The following is a 13302-nucleotide window of genomic DNA, read 5'->3' as shown; positions in this document are numbered from 1 at the left end:
ATACCACGATGGGCATCCGCATTTTCACCGTCAGCCCTAGCCAGGATGGTACCCAAGAAAAAATGTTGTCGAACCAAGTGCTGGCGTCTGCTCCACCTTCGTTCCTCATTCGTTCCCCAGGTTGTGTACTGCTGCAATAACATGTGATAACGTTCCATTATCTACATCTTCAGAAGGTACAAATGTGCAACATGCACTCCCGATTTTTCGCAAAACACCTCCATCCATCGCCGTTATCAGGTCTAGGACATACCTGTTCTGCATGGTCATTAACCGCACGGCCCTTAGCTCCACCTTGATCACGTTGATCCCTTCTTCAGTGTTGTTGGCCAGCTGGATCAGCTCCCAGCTCTTGATCTGGAGCCATTTTGCATTGGCTCACGCCTGGATACTCAGGATAAGGGAGACAAAGAAAGTTTCAGAATTAAACAGCCGGTATTTATCTGGAATCTGTGCCAACAGCTCTGAGGAGGCTTTGGATATGTAGTTGGATGATCTCCGCTGCCTTGATATCACATCTTGCCCGTTGCCCAAGGACAGGGCATACAATGGCGGTTCTTCTGTTGGTTGTATATTTTGTTCACGGTGGACAGTTGGCACTCCTTTTCCTCCGTCGATGTGGCTCTCTGGAATTACCATCAAACCCGAATGCAGCATTGCTAGAGAACATGTGCCCCTCCATGATTGTGGGAGGTGCAAGTATGCCGCTTTACCGCAGACCCAGTAAGTGTCCATGAGTGCTGCTGTCCCCTTTTTCATGTCTGGGATAGTGAGTGTCCGATTACAGTTCTTATTTGCACCCATGATGTTTTTTCCTTCGCCACGGAAGCACAGTTTGTATGAGATTTCTTTTTGCAATTTGAACGGTTTTTCTATAGCGGTCACCCAGGTTAGCTTTGTTATATGTTCCTTCCAAAGCGGTGTGCAGGTTTTCTCGATCCATTGCAGTTTTTCTCATGACAGCCCTCGTATTGCTTCAGCTTTGCACGACATTACTTAATCTTTCCATTTATTGTCCACAATGTCCCTTTGATCACGAAAAAAGGTTCTTTTAAACATATCACTCCTTTAGCTCTTGAATAGCAGGTTTTCTCGTTTTGTAGCATTTCAAAAGAGACATTGTGTGCCTGGAAGGTGTTCTTAATTCTGCACAGAGTGAGATGAAAGAGACACTGGGCATCTGCAAGAGGCAGTTCTTTAGGTATTAGGACCTTAGGTGTGCCTGAGGCATAGGGGATTAAGGAACAGACATAAAAACTCTCGTTGGATGTCTGTTTTGCAGTGGAGCTTATGTCTACATACCATTTATTAGACTGGGGTCTTCTATTGTTTCTAGGCCCAGGCAATAATATTCGTCATATTTTTCCTCCCCGCCTCCCTCCTTCTCCTACTGCTTTTAAGATACTTTTTTGTCTCTCTTGCTGCTTGCGACATCGCCCCCCCCCCTCCTTTTCCCGCACCCCCCTTTTCCCATTCATCATATAAGGCCAAAAACCTCTCTGCCATATCTGCATTCTCCTCTTTCCTACTCGCAGGGGGGCTAGATTCTGTGGTTGGGTTAACTTCTGGTGTGGGCATTGTGGCAGCAGTGTCATACAACCATGATATAACAGAAGGGTTACGATCATTTAAACCATAGACATTGTATTCCGAGGCGTTTGAGGGTGGGAGCTGGACTTGTGGTTAGCCTGTGGTTCCTATCATTTGGGGGCTGCACATGAGGCGGGTCTGTATCATAGCCCCATATGAGCTGGAATCCATCTCATATTAAGTAGGACCCCTCCTAAACCATTCTGGGTCCATTCTCCATATTGGTTCCATTCCTTCCCCCCTCATTCATCTCAAAAGAGATGAATGCAATGAACCAGTAGACGACCAGGCCAAAAATCATGGTAAAGAATAGAACAGCGCACACAAACAATCCACATTCATACGAATATCTGCGCAAATCAAAGGCATCATTTACATTTCTAACTGCCCTAACACTATTCGCTGCAGGCTGTTCATTCATTGCCATGATTACTTCTATATGTTAAAACATAAAAGTGCATTAAGCATACTTAGTGGAATATTATTATTTTTACCATTTAATGAAAGTAAAGAAAGAGAATTTCTCAATATTTGCAATACAAAATTATGTAAATTTTTTCTTATCTAAAAATAATACATTTCAATACATGTTCTTTTTATAATGCATTATCCTGTACCCATGTAGCACACAGTTATTTTTATGTCTCTCTCTCGCTATTGTGACACTTCTGCTGGGTTTTGTACTTCTTCCTCTTGTTCTTCTCTGACACAATCATAGGCTTTTCGTACGTCTATTAAATGTATCCAATATCTCAGGCCCTTCACTTTAAGAGCCGTTGGTGTGCAATACACTACCTCATATGGGCCATGAAATCTTGGGGCATTCCACCTACGTACGAAGCTCCTAATGTATATCATCTCCCCTGGCATTAACTGACCTTGTGGATCTTCTTCAATGAATTGTATTGCCTCATTACCTTCCTCTCATGTAAATGGTGGTGAAGCTGCCTTGATATCATGTGGGCTGCTCTGATGAGTTTTGTCAGATAGTTATTAAATTCTTCACCTAATATTGTTGTACTTTTGTGGGCATCTGAATGTCTGCGAAGTGAGGAGTGTGCTGTGTGCATGCGCCTTCTAGTCACTATTTAATGCGGTGACAGATGGTGGTCTTTGCTAGGTTGATTTTTCAACTCGAACAAGGCCAAAGGCAGACAGTGCACCCAATTTCTATTAAGGGAAAAGCACAATTTTGAAAACCTCCCTTTCAGAAGGCCGTTGATTTTCTCAACTACGTCATTGCTTTGCGGATGATAAATCAAGCAAAGTTTATGTTTAATTCCTAGCAGAGCTGTAACTTCTTTGAAAAGATTGTTGACAAAATGTGTGCCATTGTCCGAGCGAATTACATTGCAAATTCCCCAGCGTGGGAATACTTCCCTCACTAAGAACTTTGTGGTGCACTTGGCATCTGGACATGCGCAGGGTCCTGCTTCGACCCATCTGGAGAATGGACAAACTACCACTATCATGTACCGTGCACCATTGCATCTTTCTCCCATATCTGCATAATCAATATGCAGCTCTCTGAAGGGGCCTGTTGGTTTTGGTATTGTTCCCCGTAGTGTCCTCAATGTCATTCCTGAATTGTATATCGGGCAGGTTGTACATTCCATTGCCAATTTCGATATCTGTTCCTGTAACCCTGGGACGAACCAATCTTCTTGTATTTCTGCAGCAATGTGTTGCTTTGGATTATGTGCGGGAAAGTGTAATTGTTGGAATGCTATTTCTAAGAGTTTGACTGGCATTACCACTTTTCCTGTGTTGTTTTGACGCCATACGAGATCAGTTGCTGACTGGCTACATCCTCTCTTTTCCCCCAGTTGTTTCTCTTCTTCACTCGCCCCTTCTTGCAACTCCAGTATTTGTAATACGGGCATAGTGTTATAGCCATCCGGGAGATCTTCCTCCATCTGTTTGAGTATTAGGTACTCACCTGACAGTTCTTTCACTAAGTAAGAGGCTTCCTTGGCTGCGGCATCTGCGGCAGTGTTTCCCAAAGAGATAACATCTGTGTTATTGGTGTGGGTCTGGCACTTCACTATGGCTACCATGGTGGGGTCTTTCAATGCTTCAGTAAGATCCTTGAGGAGTTCTGCATGTTGTACGGGTGACCCATCTGCCCTATGGAACCCCATCCTTCCCCACCTTGCCAGTCCACCATGTACTGTAGTGGTCATGTAAACTGAATCTGTATAGATTGTAACTGCACACCCTTTCGCCGCATGTAATGCTTCAATGAGTGCGATACGTTCTGCGGCCTGAGCTGAGTAATGGACGGGTAGGCGCTGCTGTATTATTACTTCGTACTCACCTTCTTCCAACCTCACAACCGCTATTCCTACATGCTTTTCACCTGTGTCCGGGTTTATTGATGCCGACCCGTCTATAAAGAATACTTCCCATTTGTTTAGTGCATTTTCACTCACCACACTGTTTTCTCCCTCCTCCCCCTTGTACGTTGTGCAGTCGTGTGCCTGCATATCTTCCAATGTGTATGGTTCTGTGATCAATCTTGCAGGGTTTACTGTTTTACATCTCACTATGTGTATGTTTGCACTAGATAGGATTATCTCATAGGCAGTGGCTCTTTGCGTTGTGAGTGTACTTTTTGATCTTTCCAAGATAGCAAACAGGGAGTGATCCACAAATAGTGTCACGGAACATTCCATCACTATCGTTGCACTTTTCCCAATGGCGAACGTTGCGGCTGCGAGAGATTGCTTGCAAGCGAAGTGTCCTTGCATGACTGCGTCCAGTGTGCCACTGTAATAGGCAAGGGGTTTGAGTCCCAGTGATGTTTTTTGTGTCAGTACTGCGATCATGAGGGTCCCCTACAGTGGGAGAACAGGTAAAACTCGCGTTCGTAAAATCAGGGTTCGCGAGTACCGGCGCACTTGAGATCAGTTCCTTGAGTGACGAGAATGCGTCACTTAGTTCGGAGGACCATTGTATTTCTAAGCCTTCTTGAGTGCCTATAATAATGGTATTGTGTATGCTGCGTAATCTAGTATCCATGCTCGACAGTAATTGCACATGCCCTGGAATTTTTGCATTTCTTTTACCGTTTTTGGTCTTCCCACCGCTGTAATGGCAGCCACTCTGTCTGGTATTATTTTCTTGCCATATTGTGAGATTAGTTGTCCTAAATACAACACTTCTCGTTGGCAGTACTGCAGTTTTCCTCCGTCAACCTTGTAGCCTTTGTGGGCTAACAATGTCAAAAGAGCAACTGAATCTTTCCTGCACTCCTCAGTATTTGCACAGATGAGCAGATCATCCACATATTGAATAAATGCACTGTGGTGTGCAATTATTCAATTGTCATGTTTCCTAGATCTTCATGCAGAATTCGATTGCATATGCTGGGGCTTTCGCAGTACCCCTGGGGAAGTCTGCAGTGCTCATACCTTTTCCCTCCTAAGGTGAACACCATCAAGTATCTGCACTCCTTCGCCTTTGGTATTGAGAAAAAAGCATTTTTCAAATCTAATACTGTGAAATGAGACGCATTCTTTGGGCTGCTGCACAGGATGGATGCTGGGTTAGGGACCAAAGGGAATTCTTTTTGGATGATGTCATTAAGGGGGCGTAGGTCTTGGATCATCCTCTATGCCCCACCTTTTGCTGTTTTAATCGGGTAAATCAAGTGTTACATGGTGAGTTTGAGGGCACTATTATCCCTTGAGCCAGTAATGCACCAACCGTCTCTTTTATCCCTTCTTCTGCTTCCCAGGACAGGGGGTATTACTTTACCCAGGGCAAAATGGCTCCAAGCTTGAGTTTTATTTTGACTGGGGTGACTCCATGCAGTAGTCCCACATTATGAGGGCCTGTGGTCCATAGGTCACTGGGCACTGCTTTTATGTCATCATCGAAAAAAAAAGGAGGGCCTCCTACCACTGCCATTAGCTGTACAGGCACTTGTCTCTCCTGTATCATGATATCACAAGGTATTGCTATTTCCATGATTATTTCTCCATCACTTTCAGAGTCTGAAAAAAGGTCCTCATCTGACAAATCGCGCAATGCAATTTCGGCATTGATGCACAATACCGTACACCATTCACAGCCGTGTATGTCCATTGCAATGACAGCTATTCTTTTGGCTGAAATCTGGACTGCATGTGAATCTAGTGACATTACTGTCCCGGGCATGATCTTTGGGCATGCTGTTGGTCGGAAGATGAACTCCACGGGTACCCTCCATTCTAACTTTTTCAATTCTGGGACCACCCGTGCTAAGGTTTTCAGCCCTTGAATGAACACATCAGGGTCCACCGGTATGCCGCACACTTCAGGTGCTGTTGCTCGCGCATGCACCACCAGCATTACGCGCATAGGACAAATCCCTGGGGTTGAACAAACTATAACTCGTTCAGTGAATGAGATAGTCATATTAAGCTTACTGAGAAGGTCCTTTCCCAATAAGTTAATTGGCGACTGTTCGTAGTATAATAGGGGTGCCCTTACTGTTTTTCCCCCTACGGTGACATCCAAATCTTCTGGAACTTCGACAACAGCCCCAGAGAACCCCTGCGTCTCCAATTTACAATTAGATAGCGGAAACCAGCCTTCACGTCAATATGATTTCTCAGCTCCCGAATCTACCATAAATATGAACTGTTTATTCCCTATCTGCGCCCCTATCAATGGTTTGTCTCCTGCATTGTAGGTCATAGATAGTACAGGGCACGCAAGTGCTCCCTGTGGGCTGTCCTATGCTGGGTGTCTCGTGTTCCCCCCCCCCCCCTTGGCTGAAACGTTACCTGATACCACAGCCACTCCACCATACGGGGCAGGCGCACCGTTAGCTGTTGTGGTGAATGGGTTGCCCTGTGCGTGTGGCATGTGTTCACTGCTCTGCGGGTGTTGTTGTACGTTATGGGGTTGTTCCCTTCGCTGTTCTTGTTACCCTTGCTCTTGATGCACTTGTGGCCTTCCCATGGGTAATCCATATGGGCTTCCCGGGTGCGGATGACCATAGGGTTGCTCGTCTTGGTCCATGTTATTCGACCTGCTCCTGCATTCTCGTGAGAAGTGTCCCCATCTCCCAGAATTCCAACAATTCCCCTGCCCTCCTTTTGGTCCTGGTCCTCCATTTCCCCCATACCCTTGGCTGCCCCCTGTACCCACCTCGTCCTCTGCGAGGGGCCCACACTTGCCACTGCGGTCCTCCTTACTGCTCCTGTCCATTCCACTGTGCCTGCCCGTTGCCTGGCCAATTTGCTGCCATCCTCCCTTGTATCGCTACCAGCCCCTCCTCCTCCTCTGCCTCCCTATCTTGGGGGAGTGCTGCTACGGCTGCAGTGACCTTCACCAGTTTCGTTTGTACTAACTTTACCTCGTCTGCCAACCTTTTTTGTGCAACTTCCTTCTCTCTTTCCTTTATTCTCTTGCAGTGGTGAACTATTATGCTTTGAATTTCTGGCCACACCTTCGCTTCGATCCCTGCTATTTTGTCAAGCGCTTTCTGCACTTCTTTTGGGAGCCCCCTCTTTATTATAAAGTAGAATAGTGACGTTGACTGGTCCCAGGCCGTACCCGTCTCGGCTCTCCACATCTCCTGCACCCGAAAAATGAAATCCATAGCGTCCTCTCCATCATTCATGGTGCATTGCATTACTGACTGTAAATCTGGAGTGTCTGGAAATGTTTCTCTCAGTGCATCCCATACTGTTGCATGCACTGTGTTAAAAGAAGCCCCATCACGGCGGTCACAATCCAATGTTATTCCCAGGAAACCAGCCTTTGACCAGAATATCTGCTTGGTCACCTACTGCCGATACCAGTAAGTTCTTAACGTCACCTACTGCTAATGGCACTCCTGCGGTATGCTTCCCAAATGCATATATATATCCACTTACTTGCCCCTCCTGATAGCGGGGGCAGGGACTTTAGTAAATTTGCTTTGTCCATCTGTGCCCAGGGTATGTAATTTGGCCCCCCACCTTCTCTATGTATCAATGGGAGCTGCAGCTTGCTCTTGGTTACCTTACCTGTACTCACCTTTGATCCTTTCCTTCCCAATGTGGCCATTCTTCCCATTCTATTCCTTAACCTCCCTGTCCATTCCTCTTCCCAGCGGTGTCTCATCCAATCTTACTGACCTACCTCCTGCTGCTGCCCCCAGCCTTCCATTTTCCTGCTCTTCATCCTCAATGTCACACCAGAGCTCTTCTATTCCCCCAGTGGCCATCCCCTCTTCTCCTGTGTTTTCTTCGTGTTCATGTGGTCCCAGTTCTTTTATTCAAGTGGGTTCTTAATAGTATTTCCCCTTTCTTCCACCCTTCCACCAGTAGAGCTGTCAAGCGATTGCACCCTAGGCATTTGTTCTGACATTGCAGTGCTCGTTCCACTTTGTTCACATATACTCCTTATCCTAGAGAGCTCCTCTCTCTGGAGTTTAGATCTTCTGTTAGTTTTTCAATGTCTACTGTGGGGGTACTTACCTGTCCACTCTGTCTGGGGCACTCATATAGTGGTGGTGGTGCAGTTGGTCGTGGGGCAGCGGCAGAGGTGGGCACGTACGTGGGATCGCTATACCCTTCTGCTGGCACTGGTTTGTTCAAGAGGGGGTAAATCTGAGCTACCTCTGCTGCTTCCTCTGTTTCCACCCCTTTGCCTTCACTTCCAGTTGTTATCATAGGGGTGCTAGTAGTGGTGGGCTGATCGAGTACTATATCATTCTTTTTGAGTGGCAGCACTTCTTCGAACAGTCACCACAAATCCAATATTTCTCTCCTATTGTGAAACCGTTTTCCTTTGTATTTTATAAATATGCATGTGGCTACCATGTCCAAAACACTTTTATCAAAGGATCCTCCTTGTGGCCATACCCGGGGCAACCCCTCTCCTTTTAGTTCTGTGACCCATTGGTCATGGTACTTGTTTATACGTTCTGCATAACCGGGCAGATTTTTGCAGATATGTGCCAGGGGTGTTTCCACCCCCATGTTATATTTTTGTTGCTCACCTTCTTGTGCTATCTGTATCTGTTACTGTCCCTCACGTGTGTGTGTGTTTCTTTTTCTCTAACAATTCTTGGCTTGTTAAAAATTGCTTGTTTACAATATTACTTGTGTTAAGATCTTACCAGGTCACACTTACAATGAATACCACAGAACGATATCGTATCACTAATTCAACATCATTTTCTTACAATACAGTTCTCTGAAACATAAATTGCTTAACATATGTAACACAAACCGGACATTTAACAAACAACACATAACAATGACCCTCCCTCTTCTTACCCTACACTTCTATCCCTTGCAAGACCTCCTGACCCCTATCCAATTTCTCCATCTCCACCCCTAGAGATTGTAACACTTGTTCTAGAATTTATATACCCAGAATAAAAGAAGAAGCAGCAGCTTCTAATGTATACACCGTGTCTCCCTATTACTCAGACACCCTTATTTTATTTTCCATTATTCAACTTATTCCCAGTACTAGTCAAGATAGCACTATGCAGCGCCGCCTTCTACCCCTTTGCAGAGCTAGGTTCCCGTCTTATCCTCCCGTATTTCACCTTATTATCCTAATGGCCATATGCAGAGAAAGAAAATAGTATTAATAGTCGAATGTACCCATTGACTGACCTTGTATAATCTGGCTCCCTCCCCTTCTCCTTTTATGATCACTCGCACTTAGTACTCACGTGCCCGCCTTGATCCGAGATTCTCCGGACTGGGTCCGTCCAGGCAGTGCTACCTCGCACTCAATGGCCGGCTCCGGCGAGCGGTACTAAAGGGTTTTTTTTCAAGCGGGACCTGTACCCTTTGGCCTACTGCATGCGCACGTCTAAGCGTACCAGTTGCCGTAGGCGGGCAGCTCTCTTGAGCGGGCACACCGTGCGTCTCCACTGCTGCCCGGAATTTCTCGTGCCAAACAGGGACAATAGAAATCAAATCACGCCTTCAGGGTCACCACTGAAAGCAAGCGTCCACAAAAAGCAGTAACCTCCCCACAATGAGAGACAAAGGACACACCCCAGGAGGGAATGAGACCAGAACCAAGTGCGGGTGATGTAAAGGGTTTTTTATCTAACCAATGTAGGGCATGCAAAGGACTCTGCAGGCTCCGAGAGCGCTCTGTCTGACAATAGCAAAGACAGTCATTTATTACAAAACTACGTCATAAAGCCTGCAAGCTATAGGGGGCACAAACGTCTTGTGGATTGGGTGGCGTAGACTAACCTTTAGGTGGTGCATTGATGAGCTGCTCCAGGATTGGTGGACATCTGCGTGGTGCCAACGTGGGGTGGACGGGTCAGCTGGGCTCATCGGGGTGGAGCTGCCAGGCCGGACGTGGTCTGTGTTCGATGATTGGTGGCTGCTCTAACACTTTGCCCTTGTGGCCACACACACAAACATTCATCACATTAGATGACTCCAGTTGTCCTGCAAATCCTACAACAGGTTAATCTATGATCACACGAGAGACAAGGGAAACAACATGCAACATGAAACTTACACCAATACATCAGTGTACAGTTGCTTTTGACTTCTCGGCCAAGTGTCATAAGTCCAGGTATCTTGTCAGAGGGCAAGGGGTGAGCTGTCTTGTCACTTTATTCTGTTAGATGTGGTGAGGGATCACTTTACAATATGTTGGTTCAGGGGTGGACAACTGTCTTTATGGCCCATTAACTTGGGGTGAACTGGAGTACTATTGAGTCAGTAGGGTCACGTTTCTGGCCCATCGAGGCGGTGGGATTTAGGACCAGGTTGTACATAATTCATTTGGCCAATCTATGGCGGCCTCTGGCATGGGGGAAGCAAATACTTGAAGCAGGTCCAGCAGGAATGTGGGGAGGTGAGGCAGTACGGTTCAAACACTAGCAATCCCTGGCGGGCCTTGGCGGGAGGAGGGGGAGATTGCCTTGTAGCTCTAAGCGATTCTCTGTTCCTGGACTAAACAATATACCATATGGGGAGGCAGTTATGGTAGTTAATAGCGTTAGGGTGATTGCATGTTTCTATCGTTTACAAAATTCGTTTACTGCGCCATACGTAACAATGGGGGTTTGGCAGTAACACATGTATTATATAACTTTAGTTGAACACATATTGGTAATTCATAGGACATACAAACGAATAACAACGTGAGGTAGTGTTAGTTTGGATTGTATACGCAGGATCAGAGAAGCATTATGTTTGTTTACATTCTTGTTCACAGCAAAAACCGGCTCAATGCCCTTAACAGCTGTTACACCTTTTAAACCGTGTTTTACTACATTACACACAAGTATTCTCTGTGATGCTTCTCATTTTATCCTTTGTACGTTAGCAGCAATCATTAATTGGTGTAAGACAGAATCTAACAAGCCCTTTATCAGACCTTAAAAGCACATGGTATTTTGCAGTGGCAAGGGGTTCATGGAGGAAGGTTATTGACACCGTATATTTTAAATGTTGGGGCTTAGATGCAGGGTCAGGACTTGTTTGATTGGGATGGTTCTTGTTATTTTCCAGACTCGAGCTGCAAGTCGGGTCACTCCTAGGACAGTGACGTACTGCGGAATGTAAATGATACAGTGTTTGTACTGTTACTTGTTCGCGTCTGGTTGCTCGTGAGAACAAGCCTTCAGCGGATCTGCCATGGGGTGGAGGCGCATGGGGGGGGGGGGGGGAGTGCATGGCTCCCTGTGCGCAGTGAGCCGGGGCCAAGCTTCAGCTTTCATAGGCAGGCTGTTTCATTTGGGCTTTGGGCATTAAATCTAAAATGGAGTCTTGATGTTTTCAAAATGGTGTCTATGGTATGTTACAGTACGAGTCAATTGGCCCTGTGTGTCGATCAGCAGCCATCCTGCCTCCCGGGCCCCAGGTGCATGGGGGGGCCGCTGACGAGTCACGAACCTCACAGAGGTAGGGTATGTGGGGGAGAGGGTCCTATAGACTTGTCCTCCCATACAAAACCTTGCCTTCCACCACCCTTATTTTTTCAGTATATTTTTGCAATATGGAATCAAATTCAAGCCAGTCGCTTTTGCAACATTTATCTTTTAGTTCATTTGTTATATTCTCAATGTCCACGTTATTCAGTCTTAGCCTATTACTGCCTGGTTCTGATTCCACTGGGTGGTTCCAGGCTGTTGCCGGTACTGATGATTCCACTTCCAGAATCATTTTTACAAAGTTATGATCACTCTGTAGTGTCTTTACCACCTCAAGAGTTATTATGTATCGCACTAGGGTTTCTGAGACAAAGATGTAGTCCAAGATCGGGCTTTGGAACCCTCTTTCCACGTTGCTTTTGACAGGATGTCTCCTTGTGTGTTCCCATTTATCAGGCTCATGTTTCTGACATCCATTTCTTCCATCCAAACAGTTTTATTCTGTTTTTTATGTTCCTTAACTTTATTTTGTCTGAATGGTCCCTCCCTTTGTTAGTATTTCCAGGTTAAAGTCTCCACATATTACTATTTTTGACTGTTATTGTTCGACATGATCTCGTCTAATATGTCCTACATGTCAACTACAAAAGACATTCTTCCAGCTTTTTGATGGTGCCAGTATGTGCATACACAATGACCCTCTGGGGCCTTTCGCCTGTAGATCTACGGCTGTAACGTGGGTATAGGCGGTAGGATTGCCTGTTTTTATTATCCGAAACCAGCTCTTTCGTTTAATTAGGGTCATTAGACGTGACATTGGACGACCATTCATGTTGGTAATTGCGGGGTTAAAAGCAATTTCAAAACCTTCCACGCTTGGTGGCATTATCAACCACGTTTCCTGTAAGCACAAAAAGGGCCAGTTCTTTAAGAAGTTCTGATGATTTGTTAAATAAGTGAGCGTTGCCCCCACGTGTTCCAGGTTCCACAATGTAATTTGTCTCCAGTTGATACAGAGCATTAGCTTACTCTTGATGATGTCAATGCTCTTGCCCTACAACACCAGCTTTCTTCTTCCGTTTTGTTTCCTGTCTCGGGTTTGGGGTAACTTGTATCTTTGATGTTCTGTTTGTCAATGTTTTTATTATTCACTTTTTTGGGCTTTCCTCTTCACTTTCCGGGGTCTCATCTGAATCCCCCTTGACTCTTTCTCCTTCGGCTGATATTTTGCGCTTCAGGCTCACTTCTGCTGGGGTCCATTTGAGTTGAGCCTGTTCTGAGTTGTGACATTTCTTTTTGTAGCTCTTCTCGTTACATCCAGGGTTTAAACCTGGTTGTTGAATCTCTCTCAGGTCAAAACCCAGGGCATTCAGGTCCTCCCGGCTTTCCAGCAGGATCGCACTTATGGTTTTAGAGTATAGATGGATCTGTACTCTATCTAGTATGTTTTCCTCTGTGAATTCCACAATCTTTAAGTCATTTGACGAGTTTGTCTTCAGGTGCGGAACATGATGTAGTAGTTGCATTACATATCTGTTCAACACAAGGCCATCATCTCTCAAGATGCATCTTTCGAGTAGGAGACAGTTACGCTTCCCATTGTTATTGCTCCTAATCCATTCTTTTTTATCTTTTTTTTTCCTGCTTTCTCTTGCCTCCCCACCCTCCATTTGCATTTTCTTCTGTGTTCGCCCTCTCTCGTCTCATTATGTATGACTTTTCCCTCCTTTCATTTTCTCTAGTGTTCTGCAGTTTGAGGGAAAATTTTGGCTGTTGTATTTGCATTTTCTTACTGGGCCTCTGTGTTAGATGTTTTTTTTTCCCTTCTTTCCTCAATTGTCATAAATTGCACAGCGTTTAATTCCTTT

The 13302-nt window shown here is 45.5% G+C and overlaps 1 protein-coding gene across 1 annotated transcript in view; it reads left to right on the top strand.

The window, feature by feature from the left end:
- Positions 1-13302, top strand: part of REXO4 (REX4 homolog, 3'-5' exonuclease) — a 185864-nt gene that overhangs the window by 36729 nt on the left and 135833 nt on the right. The window lies entirely within an intron of this gene.

This window comes from Ambystoma mexicanum, chromosome 8 (genome assembly GCF_040938575.1).
Source record: "Ambystoma mexicanum isolate Mex_15411 chromosome 8, UKY_AmexF1_1, whole genome shotgun sequence".
NCBI classification, from domain to species: domain Eukaryota; kingdom Metazoa; phylum Chordata; class Amphibia; order Caudata; family Ambystomatidae; genus Ambystoma; species Ambystoma mexicanum.
The sequence above is the reverse complement of the archived record's forward strand: the minus strand, read 5'-3'. Positions and strand labels throughout refer to the sequence as shown.